Source organism: Triturus cristatus, chromosome 3_2, assembly GCF_964204655.1.
Source record: "Triturus cristatus chromosome 3_2, aTriCri1.1, whole genome shotgun sequence".
NCBI lineage: Eukaryota > Metazoa > Chordata > Amphibia > Caudata > Salamandridae > Triturus > Triturus cristatus.
The window spans coordinates 258,058,499-258,070,087 of record NC_140584.1 but is presented as its reverse complement, the minus strand read 5'-3'; the positions used below and the strand labels follow the sequence as shown (position 1 = coordinate 258,070,087).

The window sequence follows — 11,589 nt, the reverse complement described above, 5'->3', positions numbered from 1 at the left end:
GATCGTAGGGACAGAAATCCCACCAGAACAAAATGTGCTACTGAAGGTACTGACCATTACCCAGGATACAAGGTGACTACTGCGCCCTCATATCAATTTGTAAGTTAATTGATTGTTTGTGACAAGTGATGGGTATTCCAGGGTTTCAGACCTTTTCTTCCTTCACCTAGGGCGGAGAATGTCTATGGGCCGTCACACATCCTTTCTTTTCGCATACTGTACTGAAACACTGTTGTGGTTGCCTGTTCCGATCATCAAACTATATTGACTGGTTCTAATCCAGTCAAATCTGCGCCTACAAAGCCCAGGAAGATGAAGAAAAACAGGAACATTTATTTTTTGTTGAATGATGGAAAATTTTAAATTTGAAGAAAGCTCACTTAATCGTTTGCTGTGGCTTTGTGACAGTGTTCCCACACTTGGGCAAATGCCAGCCCTCGGGGCAAAGGATTTTTTATTGTTAGTAGTTTTCAAAAAGCAGGATTTAGCCGACCCATCACAGAAATCTTATTTACCAGGGCCAGGGGCCTAGTTCCTGCCACCTCACTTAGTTCTGGAAAGTAGCCCCTAGACTCTGGAGAAGCCCTTAAACAGTGGCTTAGGAGAGAAGCTGACCCTGACCAAAAGGAAGAACAGTGCAAAGCTCAAATGACTGCGGCCAGCAAAGACAGTTCAACCACCCATAAGAAACCAGACACTTGCATCCCAACTATCCAGAATGCAACACTGTAACACCTGGGTACTACAGAGTACAAAGATGGTTTACAGAACTTTAAGGCACGAAACCGGGACAGTATAAACTTTCATGGAGCTTGTCCGTTCACCTACAACCAGCTCCTGAGAGACATAATTGAGTACCCAGATTCTAGAACCATTTGAAGTGGGATCTAGGTCTCTTGGAGATATTCGCATTTCAAGCGAAAGTTGGACAGTCACCATGAAGTCAAGTTGTAAGTTGGGACTGACCAGGCCAAGTATACCCCCCTCAGTCCCCTGGGCGCACAAGCTAACCAGAAAGCATGACTACACCCCATGTTCTTAAGGGGGGGGCGGGGGAGGATGTTAGTCCAAGACCAGCAATTAACCCCTATTAAACACCAAGTTGGGTCCTTCACTGGTCTTGACGCAGCAATGTGCCCAGATTTCAAGTGGCATTGCCACAGGTGCAAGTTATGGTTCTGATACAATTTGAGAATATTAGAGGTTTTAAGGTTTTACAATTGAACGAGAATAGTCCTTCAAACTGTTTTTTTCAGTTGAATTCTTGAATATTTTTTTTAAACCATAGAAAGGGATGGTTGAATCCACCCCCTGAATTGTAACTTACTTTTAACTATTTTTTCAGTAAATATAAAAACTATTGAAGCTATTGACTTTACGCTTTTGGTTACATTTCAGTTTACATTTTAAAGGTAGGTTTTGGTTTCCTTAAAAATGTTGAAACAAATTAACATGAAATCCAGCTAAATGTCGACATGGCAAGTTGCATATAGATCTGTGCAGGTGAGAGATGTATGCTCTACAAGACAACACAACATCAAGCAATAAGAAAAGGCATTAGTCTCAGGCTGCAGTTTCAGTGATAAGCTAGTATCAATGTATTTGCCAAAGTGATGAGATAGACACAATTTGTATTTTATCAGTGACCTGGAGGCAGGTGAAGGTTAGCTGTCAGGCACGTTGAATCATTCCAGCTGCTGCACAACTGATTTTTTCTTGGCAATTCTAAGGGTCTTTCCTCTAAAAGAAACAATTAGATATATGGGCCTAAGGCAACCACAGCAATTAATTTGGTTTGCGACAAGTGCACCAATTGTTTATGCAGTGAGGAGAAAAAACAGGATTGCTTTCCATGTACAATACATGTATGAGACTGAATGTGACAAGAAGTGTAACGATTGAGTGAACTTCTCATATGTAAAATAGCCCCTCACAGTTCCCCAAAGAAAGCACTTGTCAGGAGGGAGAAGTATACACCCAAACAGCAAGTAGAATGGCAGTAAGACTAAAATGCCCCCTTCTGGCCGATCTAATATGCGACTGAAAATCTCTCAAGATAAGGACTGAAGAGTGATCAGCCAAGCAAACTAAGGTTTGACGAGGGTGGACCCATTCAGCCCACACTCTGATTCTTAAACACAAGACCTACAAACTGATGACTTTAATTACACCAGACGTTGCATGAAGCAGCAATTTGATACTAACCCAACATTAAGTCTCTCAATGAAAAGAGAAACTGCACTTCAGGTACACCTAATATTCCATATAACATGAACACAGGGCCACTACAACAAACTGATAATCTTCTTGAAAGCACTAAAAAAGACATGGGTGTACGTATTAACAGAGCTCTTCCTCAAAATGAAAGCATTATCAGTCAGACAAAATGTAACTTCCAAAAGGAGCCATGATTCCTTTATAACGCCAGCTTTGTTTAGCGTATGCCTTGCACCTCTTGTGGATGCCATCTTGGGAGGCATCTTCTGCTCTAACAACTTTATAAGATTTAAATGCCCTTGCAGACAGTTCCAGTAGGTGTGCTTTCCTGCTTCAATGCAACTACCTTCTCCCTCCTCAGAGACTTAACGTAGTGCACCTTCTCCATGCACTGAGGACTATCTGGGTTTTACTGCATCCCTCCTTGTATTCACCCCAATGAGTAGGTAGCGTTTCACCATTACCTCCGGTACATCAGAGCTGTGATTTACATTTTCTTCTGCAAGAGTTTCGCAGTTTTCTATTTGATTTGGACCACTTCACTTGGGAAAGAACGTCTTTCTTTGATGCAACTTCAGGGGGGTCGAAATTCTTTGTCCTTTTCTGGCATCTCCACTACTATGCAGCATACTCTTCCCGGGGGACGCTTCCAGTAACCCTCTCATAAGATATTGGTCTATTCCCTCAAGACAGATGTATCTCACCCAGGAGAGTGAGACCCAAGTCACCAGCATAGCTCCTCAGTCAATAGGCAGCTGGGCTGATGGCTCCCTAAGGCAGGCTCCACTGTGTGCGTGCATGTAGTCCAGCAATACCGTTTTTCCAGAATCCAGGTTCTTTTTCTCTAGGGAGTTTACAACTCCTCTAGCAGGAGTTTTTTCTTGGTTGTCCCTACATGCGAAGAAAGCCAACAATCAGGAATCCTGGTTTTGGAACTCCAGTATCTCTCATCCACACTACTGTGTGGCTCACGGCATTAACTAATGAGAATACGGACACCTTAACATGGGTTTCTACCCAGTATTTATCCTAGATTTGCAGACAGATATGGATTTCTGAGATCCATCTATAGATCTAAAATTCAGCTCTTCCTAATATTTGGTTTATGAATCGCTCCTACCCCCAAGAACCCCCACCCCAATGCCCCTTCCACCATCCTAATTCTAAGCCTCCAACCCCTGGTGCACTTCAAAGGATCCCAGGGATGTCCCTCCAATCTACATCCCCGACTAGTAGACTCTTGCCATTCTCCATCTTGTGTACCATTCACAGCAGGGAGATCCAAACTGAAGTCCTATTCCCTTAGGAAAACCTGCAGCTCACACTAGTCAATACATGGAACATGCACAGATCACACATACATGAGGGGCATTCAACCTATCCAGATAGCTTCTCATGGACGGCTGGGGTGAAGGTATGTTAAAAGGCAGACACTATAGGTAGCAACTTGTGATCCAATTTTTGCTGAGCTTACAGTGAGTGAGGCTCAATTAGGGAGGCTCCAACCACAGCAGAGGCAAAAAAAAAAAATCACAAAGTGAAATGTGAGTTTTCATATGGCACAACCCATTTTCCTAATAGTTGGCCATTACAGAATGTCAGACACTGTATCCTGCATCATGAAAAAAATAAAAGTGATAGTGGAGGCATGGTAGATAGAGTACATTTTTAACAACATATATTGTTATAATAGCCATTAGGATGGCTCAGACTGGCTGCCAAAAGATGCAGCGTTCTTCAGGTCACATACATGTCTGAATGCCAGCAAGGCCAACTCAGGATTTTATCCTTTCAAGATCAGTAAATGGAATACTATTAAATGAGGTAATATTGACACTGGTTAGACAGTGCTCAGGAACCCCAGAAGCGAGGTATGAAGTGTTGTACAAATGCAAGTTGCTGTAAAATAAAACTGGGTGCCAGCTTTTATTACACAGCAAGCCTACGCAAAGCCCAATAGGTCTCGACTATTGTACAAAAGGATTATTGTAATGCATTCAGCCTCGTTCTTCTATATGATCAGAACTCCTCTTGCAATACTCTTTATATAATGTACGGCAGGGGGTCATAACAGCATAACACTACAATGACATAACCGTATAATAACATGTATTTAGTATGGTATATGACCTGTCATCATTTGGCTTGGTCTGGCAGGTCATAGTATATTATAGTACGGTAATGTATGACCTGCCCTTGTAGATTAAAAAGACATTATTGATAATATGATATTAATTATTTAAATATATATCCACTTAGAACCATGTTCAGAAAAATATTTGCAAACCAACTACCTTAAAATCGAGGCATATCCATACAGGCAGCATAACTAAGGCTGAGTAATAAAAGTGTACACTTAAAAAAGAAAAAAATGATTTGAGGTGGCTTCTTTTATTTCTTGGGAATCCAGTGTTTTGCTGCCCTGCCCTGCCCATGTTTTAATTAATTAAAAATCAGTTTTTTTTCCAAGCCTGGCTCAAAAATGTAACTAGGCATGCATTCAGAATACTATTGATCCCATTACAATATTGAACTACTGCTTGTCTGCAAGTCCAGACACCCATTAGAGTGCACGTCTGGTGCAGTAAGAGTCTTCCCTCTGTCAAAAGTGCAAGACATGGAAAAGACGCTACCAACCAGCATTAGAAGCACCCGGGGGCATATGCACTTCAGACGATAGTGGCTAATTCTTAGATAACTGCACCGTCCTGCAACCCAGAAAGATAATCACACCCTCAAGCGCAGTCTTCACCTTACCCCCCCCACAGATTGGGAAAAAAAACAACCAGCAAACTACTTTCATTATGCAGGTAAGCAAAGAAGGGCTGACCTATGAATTGCCATGGCATTATACAATTATGTAAATGTATATATAACATTTATGGTACAATAATACTAGAAACATAATACAGAGCAGTCCGCAGCAAACTGTAACTTATACCTCTTGCATTCACTTGAGACATATGTGCTACGAGGGTTGTCCATCACCAGTACTGTACAGCCAAAAACACATTTCACTAAAAGAACAGGCATGGAATAACTGAAGAGGTCTGCCACACACTGCAGGACAATTTGGAGGCCTTTATCATACTCCACCACCGCAGGCCACAAATATCTATTCATACCAAATGCTTCTTTACATCTCATAAGGACACTGCTATATGGAATGATAACAATGTCCACCCAAACATATCCCTCCACTTCTTTTTACCTCCAGCCATGCCGGCTCATGACCACAACTATACACAAAATCTCAAACGCAGTGCAGTAACCAGTTAAGCTGACTTTGATCATAAGAAATACTACAAGAGAAATACATAGTGCTTCAGAGCTGCAAGCATACTAAAAACCATAAACTGTATCTGTCTCTCACACTTTGATGATCCACCACACTGCTACGTGCTGCATTGTATAACACTATAACCAAACCGGTGGACATCATGCATGATGTTGAAAAGCCTCCCAAATATGGTCTAAACCCGCTGACCACAGCTTTCAGGCTGCTTTATGACTTTTCAAGTTTTGGTACTTGTGATTTTCAACTCCTGTTCTTCTCCCTCATCAAGCTTTCCATTTCCCCCCTCTCCTCATCACCATGGTTTCTCCTCCTTTCTCCTTTCCCTCTTTATTTCGGCTTGCTGCACCTCTTTCCTCCTCCCCTTCCTGATGGGCTTCTTCCTTGTTTGCCTTGAGGGAATCATCTTCACAGCACCGGCCCCTGCTACCCCCTGTTCTCCCTCCAGGGGGACTGATGGACCCCATCATCAGCACACACGCCCCTTCCCACAGGTGCATACTTTCCCGCACTTTTAGTGGCCTCAAGATCTGCCCTCAGGATCATTTCTTGGAATTTTAATGGACTCACGCATATTAAATGCAAGAAAGTTCTTGCGTACCTCAGTTCCAAGTACGTCAACATAGCCCTTCTCCAGGAAACACATCTAGCCGAGGCGGAGAAGCTCCGGCGAGATTGAGTGGGTGAGGAAATACACAGATGCTGCCCTCGGAGGGCAGATAACCTGGTGATCCCCTGGAAATGGGGAGTGGCATTCTGATCCGCAGAAATCTGCCTTACACCATGCTCAAATCCTGTTTTGACCCAAAAGGTCTCTATGCATTTGCCAAACTGAAAATAGGCGAAAGTGTACTAAGTGTTGGCTCCCTTTACGCATCAACCGTGCATTTCCTGGTGGGAGAACGCGATCTTGGACCGTACGGGCCCTATTGACGAGGCAAACAATGCCGCATCTTGGGGGTCATCAAAATGGACCACAGCCTTTTGGATGCGGCGCCTGTTACAACCCATGGACCGGGAATATACCAATCTGTCCCCCGGTATACTGCACGCAGTCTCGCTTAGATTCTTTGTGACCCACCCTTTTTCCCACTCGTTTGAGAGACCTCCATTCTAGAAGGCGCCCTCTATGATCACTCTCTAATAAGCATATCGGCCGATATGGGCTTGGCCCGGCCAATCAGGAATACCTGACAACTCAATCTATCCTGCTACACCCATCATGCAGGCAAGGAGCAAATCATGGGTCATGGCAAGACCTATCGGGATCACAATCAAGGCTTGGTCGTCTCGGCTCTGACCCTTTGGGTGGCAGCGAAGGCCACTGTAAGGGGCCAGCTGATCAGGGATGGAGCCCTGTCAAACAAGCAACGGGAGGAACGGCGGGCAGCCCTGGAGGGAACACAGCCTGAAACGTTCGCATTTATACGCCCCACCCCTCGGATTCTACTAGGCGCAATCTGGAAAGGGAAAGCATGGACCTCAAAAGCCTCTAATATGTGCTCCAAAAGCAGAGGCACCAACATTATGAGCGGGGGGAAGCGGGCAGGTCACTTGCGGCACAGCTGAGGCAGAGAGAGGAGAGTATGGCTATACACGCCATCAAGTAGGATTCTGGGACCCTACTTACTAAACCGCAGGAAATAGAGAATGCATTTGCCTCATACTATAAGATTCTGTACTCCCCTGAAGCGACTCCGAAGGCGGCGCAGGTTGCAGTTTTCCTGGACAATGTCGGTCTCTTTTGCCTCACGAAGGAGGGACGAGAGTTGCTCTGGGGTTACCAAAGAGGAGATCGCCCAGGCCATATCCAACTTGCCCTAACATAACGCTCCTGGGGAAGACAGCATTCCTGCTTAACTCTACAGGTGAACCAAATCTGAGATGATCGATCTCCTATACAAGGCGTTTATAGAGGCTGAGCGTGTGGGCTCCCTGGGTCTTGTCTCTAACAAAGCCCTAATATCAGTCCTCCCCAAACCCGGCAAAGACCCTCTCCTCTGCGGTAGCTGCCAACCTATTTCCCTCCTCAACTGGGATGTTTAGATTTTGCCCAGCATGCTGGCTGCACACCTCAATAAGATCCCACCCCCCGCCTCGTTCACGACAAGTGGGTTTGTCCCTGGCCAATCGCCTTGCATCTACCCACAGACCCTTGCCAATGCGGTATGGTCAGCGGTGGACATGCCAGATAAGGCCTTGGCTCGGTCACTGGACACTGTGACGGCTTTCGACAGGATAGAGTGGGACTACTTGTTCACTGCATTCCAGAAATTCGGCCTGGACGCGGACTTCATCTCTTTAGTGTGTTGGCTCTGTGATTTTCCCCATAGCGCAGGTAAATTGTGGTGGCTTTATCTCTGACCCATTCCCAGTTCGCCAGGGAGCGTGACAGGGATGCCAGATCTGCCCTCTGCCTCTCCTCCTCGCCATGGAGGCCCTGGCAGTGAACTTTTGTCAGTTGGATCGGATTGTGGGCACCTCAACTTACGGTGAACCCTCTAAATTATACTTGTACACAGATGATATTCTGCTTTCTCTCTTGGCCTTGCCCTCTTCCATCCCTACGGTTTTGGAGACCATTGAAGCATTAGCGGCCATATCTGGCTAGAAAGTCAGCTGGGGTAACAGCAGGGCCCTCCCACCCCACTTTCAAGAGTTACCACCTGTGCTGCTGTGGCTGGATTCCCGTTTCAGTGGAAGGCTGCTTTCCTAAAATACCTGGGTGTCTATGTTAATAGGGCTTGGAAAGCATGATCGAGGACAACCTCGACATACTCATGGAGCACATGCTGTTCGACTTTGTTAAGGGGCCACACCTGAACATGTCCCTCTAGGGCCACGTGCAAGCAGTGAAAATGGTAACCCTCCCCTGCTTCACCTACGTACTGGGCATGCTCCCCCTGCTAACACCTCTCTCGAAACTTCGAAAAGTAGACAAGACCATCAAGGCCGTCATCTTGGGGTCATTTAAACCCAGTTTAGCCATTAGGAAACTTATCGCCCACAGGTCCGCGGGGGTTTTGGCCTCCCTTTTGTGGAGCATTATTGTACGGCTCTCTGTGTGGCACAGTTGGCATTCATTAATACACGGGTTCGGGATTCCCCATTATGGGTAACAATTGAAAATAGGCTCGTCCATGGCTCGCCGGGGCTGCTTCCCCTCTACCTACCAGTACCCACCGGTGCTGGGGCCCTAACCCTATGGTCCAGGCAATGTACAGAACCTGGGCACGACCCTACAAGCACCTCTCGGTGAAGGTCTTCTTTTATGACATTTTTTAATTAAAGACAAGGGAACCCTATAAGGTAACCAAGGACCTAGGGTATCATTTTTTGAAGAAAACAAAGGTCCTTGATAAAAGAAAATTCGGGACAAGAAATGAATATAGAACAGAATAGATTCTATACATTTGCTATCCGGTCGGATAGTACAATTTAAACATTGTTTTAAAGGTCGACGTTTCAATCATTATGTAAATGGGATAGAAACGTCGACCTTTAAAACACCGTGCACACAAATAATTGTGTTAATACGTGTAACGGTTGTTGCTACTTATCATGCTTGTCTTATCTTTCATATTTTAGAACAAGCAACCTTGTGTTTTGCCTGGGACATGTTTGATTGTACTTGCTGATGTTCAGCGTGCCTACATAATTTGTTGCACCTGATCTCTCAGGGTGAACTCAAGTCCTTTGTGGCGTTGGGGAAGAATTCAGTCTGCCACAAACCCAGTACTGGCGCTATATGCAACTGTGCCACTGTCTAGAAAGCAGATTAGATCCGCAACCTTGGTCTCCTGAAACTGAGGAAGGAGGGCTGATGTCACTACCACTGCTGAGCCCTCCCTCTTTCAGAAGCAACAACCTGCTGTGAAATCTCTAGATTGGACCAGTCTGGGGGTGAGCGAGGGTGGTGACAGCAGGTGCAGGGAGGTGAGGTGAGTGTGACGAGGGGAGTGGGGGCTATGGGTTAGGGGCAGCATGGGACAGGACTAACCAACGGGAATAGGGGAGCGAGGAGAAAGTGTGGGGATGAGACTAGATCTGCTGAAGAGGAAGGGGCCTAGGCAAGTACCAAGAATGTAACCTACCTGGCTACAACTGAATGCAACGAAAGTGAGTACGAACTTCAAACAACAAATTTGTACATGGTATTTAAATCAAGCAACAGAAGTGACGGTAAGGAAAGGCCCCTCAATCCAAGAGAAGAACAAGAATGAAAACATTAATCAGCATTCAGTCCATGCTGCATCAAAGAGACAAACAAGTAAAGCAAAAGTGAAAGCAGCACACATGGAACAATGAGAAGCAAGGAAATGAGTGATGATGAAGCTAAGCAATGGGTGGGCTCTAAGCCCATTTTTGTTTTGTAAGTAAAAAAAGATCTTGCAAGCGACAGCACACGCGTGGTTTCGGGCGAGACCTAAAAAAGTGTGGCTCAAAAATCTGCATTCCACAGAAACTGAAGTCATTTCAAGACTTTCGGAAATGGAAGAGGACTGGCTAAATCCAGTTTTCTTCCCTCAAACTAATGTCTCCAAGCACTGCAGTGCATTTAGATAACCACAAACCACCTTGGTAAGCTTTACAACAGACCTTTGTTTAAATAGCAACGTTTTAGCGAAAAGTAAATTAATCTCAATCATCCTCATTGCAAATAGAGACAATTATCACATGTATCTTGAGAATGTAGTATAGTATCGCAACTCTTACTGGGTTTAGACAACATGTAGAAGTGTTTTTGTCAACAAAAGTCCTTAACTCCGAGCTCTGCCATCATATGTTAAAGGTCGAAATGAGTGAGAGACCAAGCGAATATGCTTGTGACAGAGTTTGAATGAACCAATACAGTAATCAAAATTCCAATTTAAATATTCTTGCATTGTGTCGGCATGGTGTGTCATTTCATAAAAACGTCTAACATTGATGATGTGAGCTGTGGTTATGATCATGAAGTATTATCCTACTCTATTATATACTTTTTGTACATCAATGTATGGTTGTTCTTTGGGATTTGTATGGGCGAAATCCACCTTTAGCCGTTTAAAGTGGGGATGGGAGGGTGCCATCAATCAGTAATCGTTATTAAGCAATATTATATACAAGGCTCCCTGTTTTCCGTTTTTACAGATAAATACAGACAAACATTTATTTTTGGGTCTTTATTTTTAAATGCCGATAAAAACGGAAATTGGGTTGCTTCTTGAGTAATTCTAAATACGGTCAGTCATGACTGCCAAGCCAATAGCTGTGTGGATTGATAGGTAAGTGGGTTAAAAAAGAAAGGGATTTTCGTAAAGAGTCTTTAAGACCGGTAGATAAATATACACAAGGTTGATACTGAAGTTTGCTTATTTTCATATAAGTGCACGGATTTATCTGAAGCGGGTATTTGCAGCATTAAAGCCTGGCAGGCATTCAAACATGAGGACATATTTATCGATTAAATAAATGTGGAAATATACCAATTCAAGCTTCCTTTTTTTCACAAAACCCAAAATAAATATAAATACAGATAAAATAAGCACAAAAAAAAAATATGGATGAATACAGACGGAAACTTCAAAAAAATGAAATATCATAAAACCGGGAGCCCTAATTATATGTAGTTGCATAGACGTGGAAATTGGATACAGTCAGGCTTTATTCTGCAGCCAGTCTTGGCAAAACTGAAAACTTTCACTTCCCCATAAATTGCTGTTAGGTACGGATTTGTAAAGGCTTTCAAGCCTTATTTGAGGGCCTTTTTTAATGTAACCCTGTTAGACCAGGTCCTTTTTGCAGATTTATCCCTACACTTTTTGCCTCCTATTTTTCAGGCCCTGTAATGCGTCTCAGACCTGCCACTGCAGTGTCTACATGTGCAGTTTTTAACTGCTATGTTGACCTGGCAAGTGAACCCACTTTGCAGACCCAAACCGTGCCTTTTCATACATGTAAAGCATCCCTCAGATAGGCCCATGGTACTCCCATGGGCAGGGTGCAGTCTATGTGAAAGGTAGGACATGTGCTGATGTGCTTTACATGTCCTGATAGTAAAATACTGTGTATTTCGTTTTTCACTGTTGAAAGAT

At 44.1% G+C, this 11,589-nt stretch overlaps 1 protein-coding gene across 2 annotated transcripts in view; it reads right to left on the bottom strand.

Annotated features, from left to right (window-relative positions):
• Positions 1–11,589, bottom strand: part of PPP1R8 (protein phosphatase 1 regulatory subunit 8) — a 95,082-nt gene that overhangs the window by 48,642 nt on the left and 34,851 nt on the right. The window lies entirely within an intron of this gene.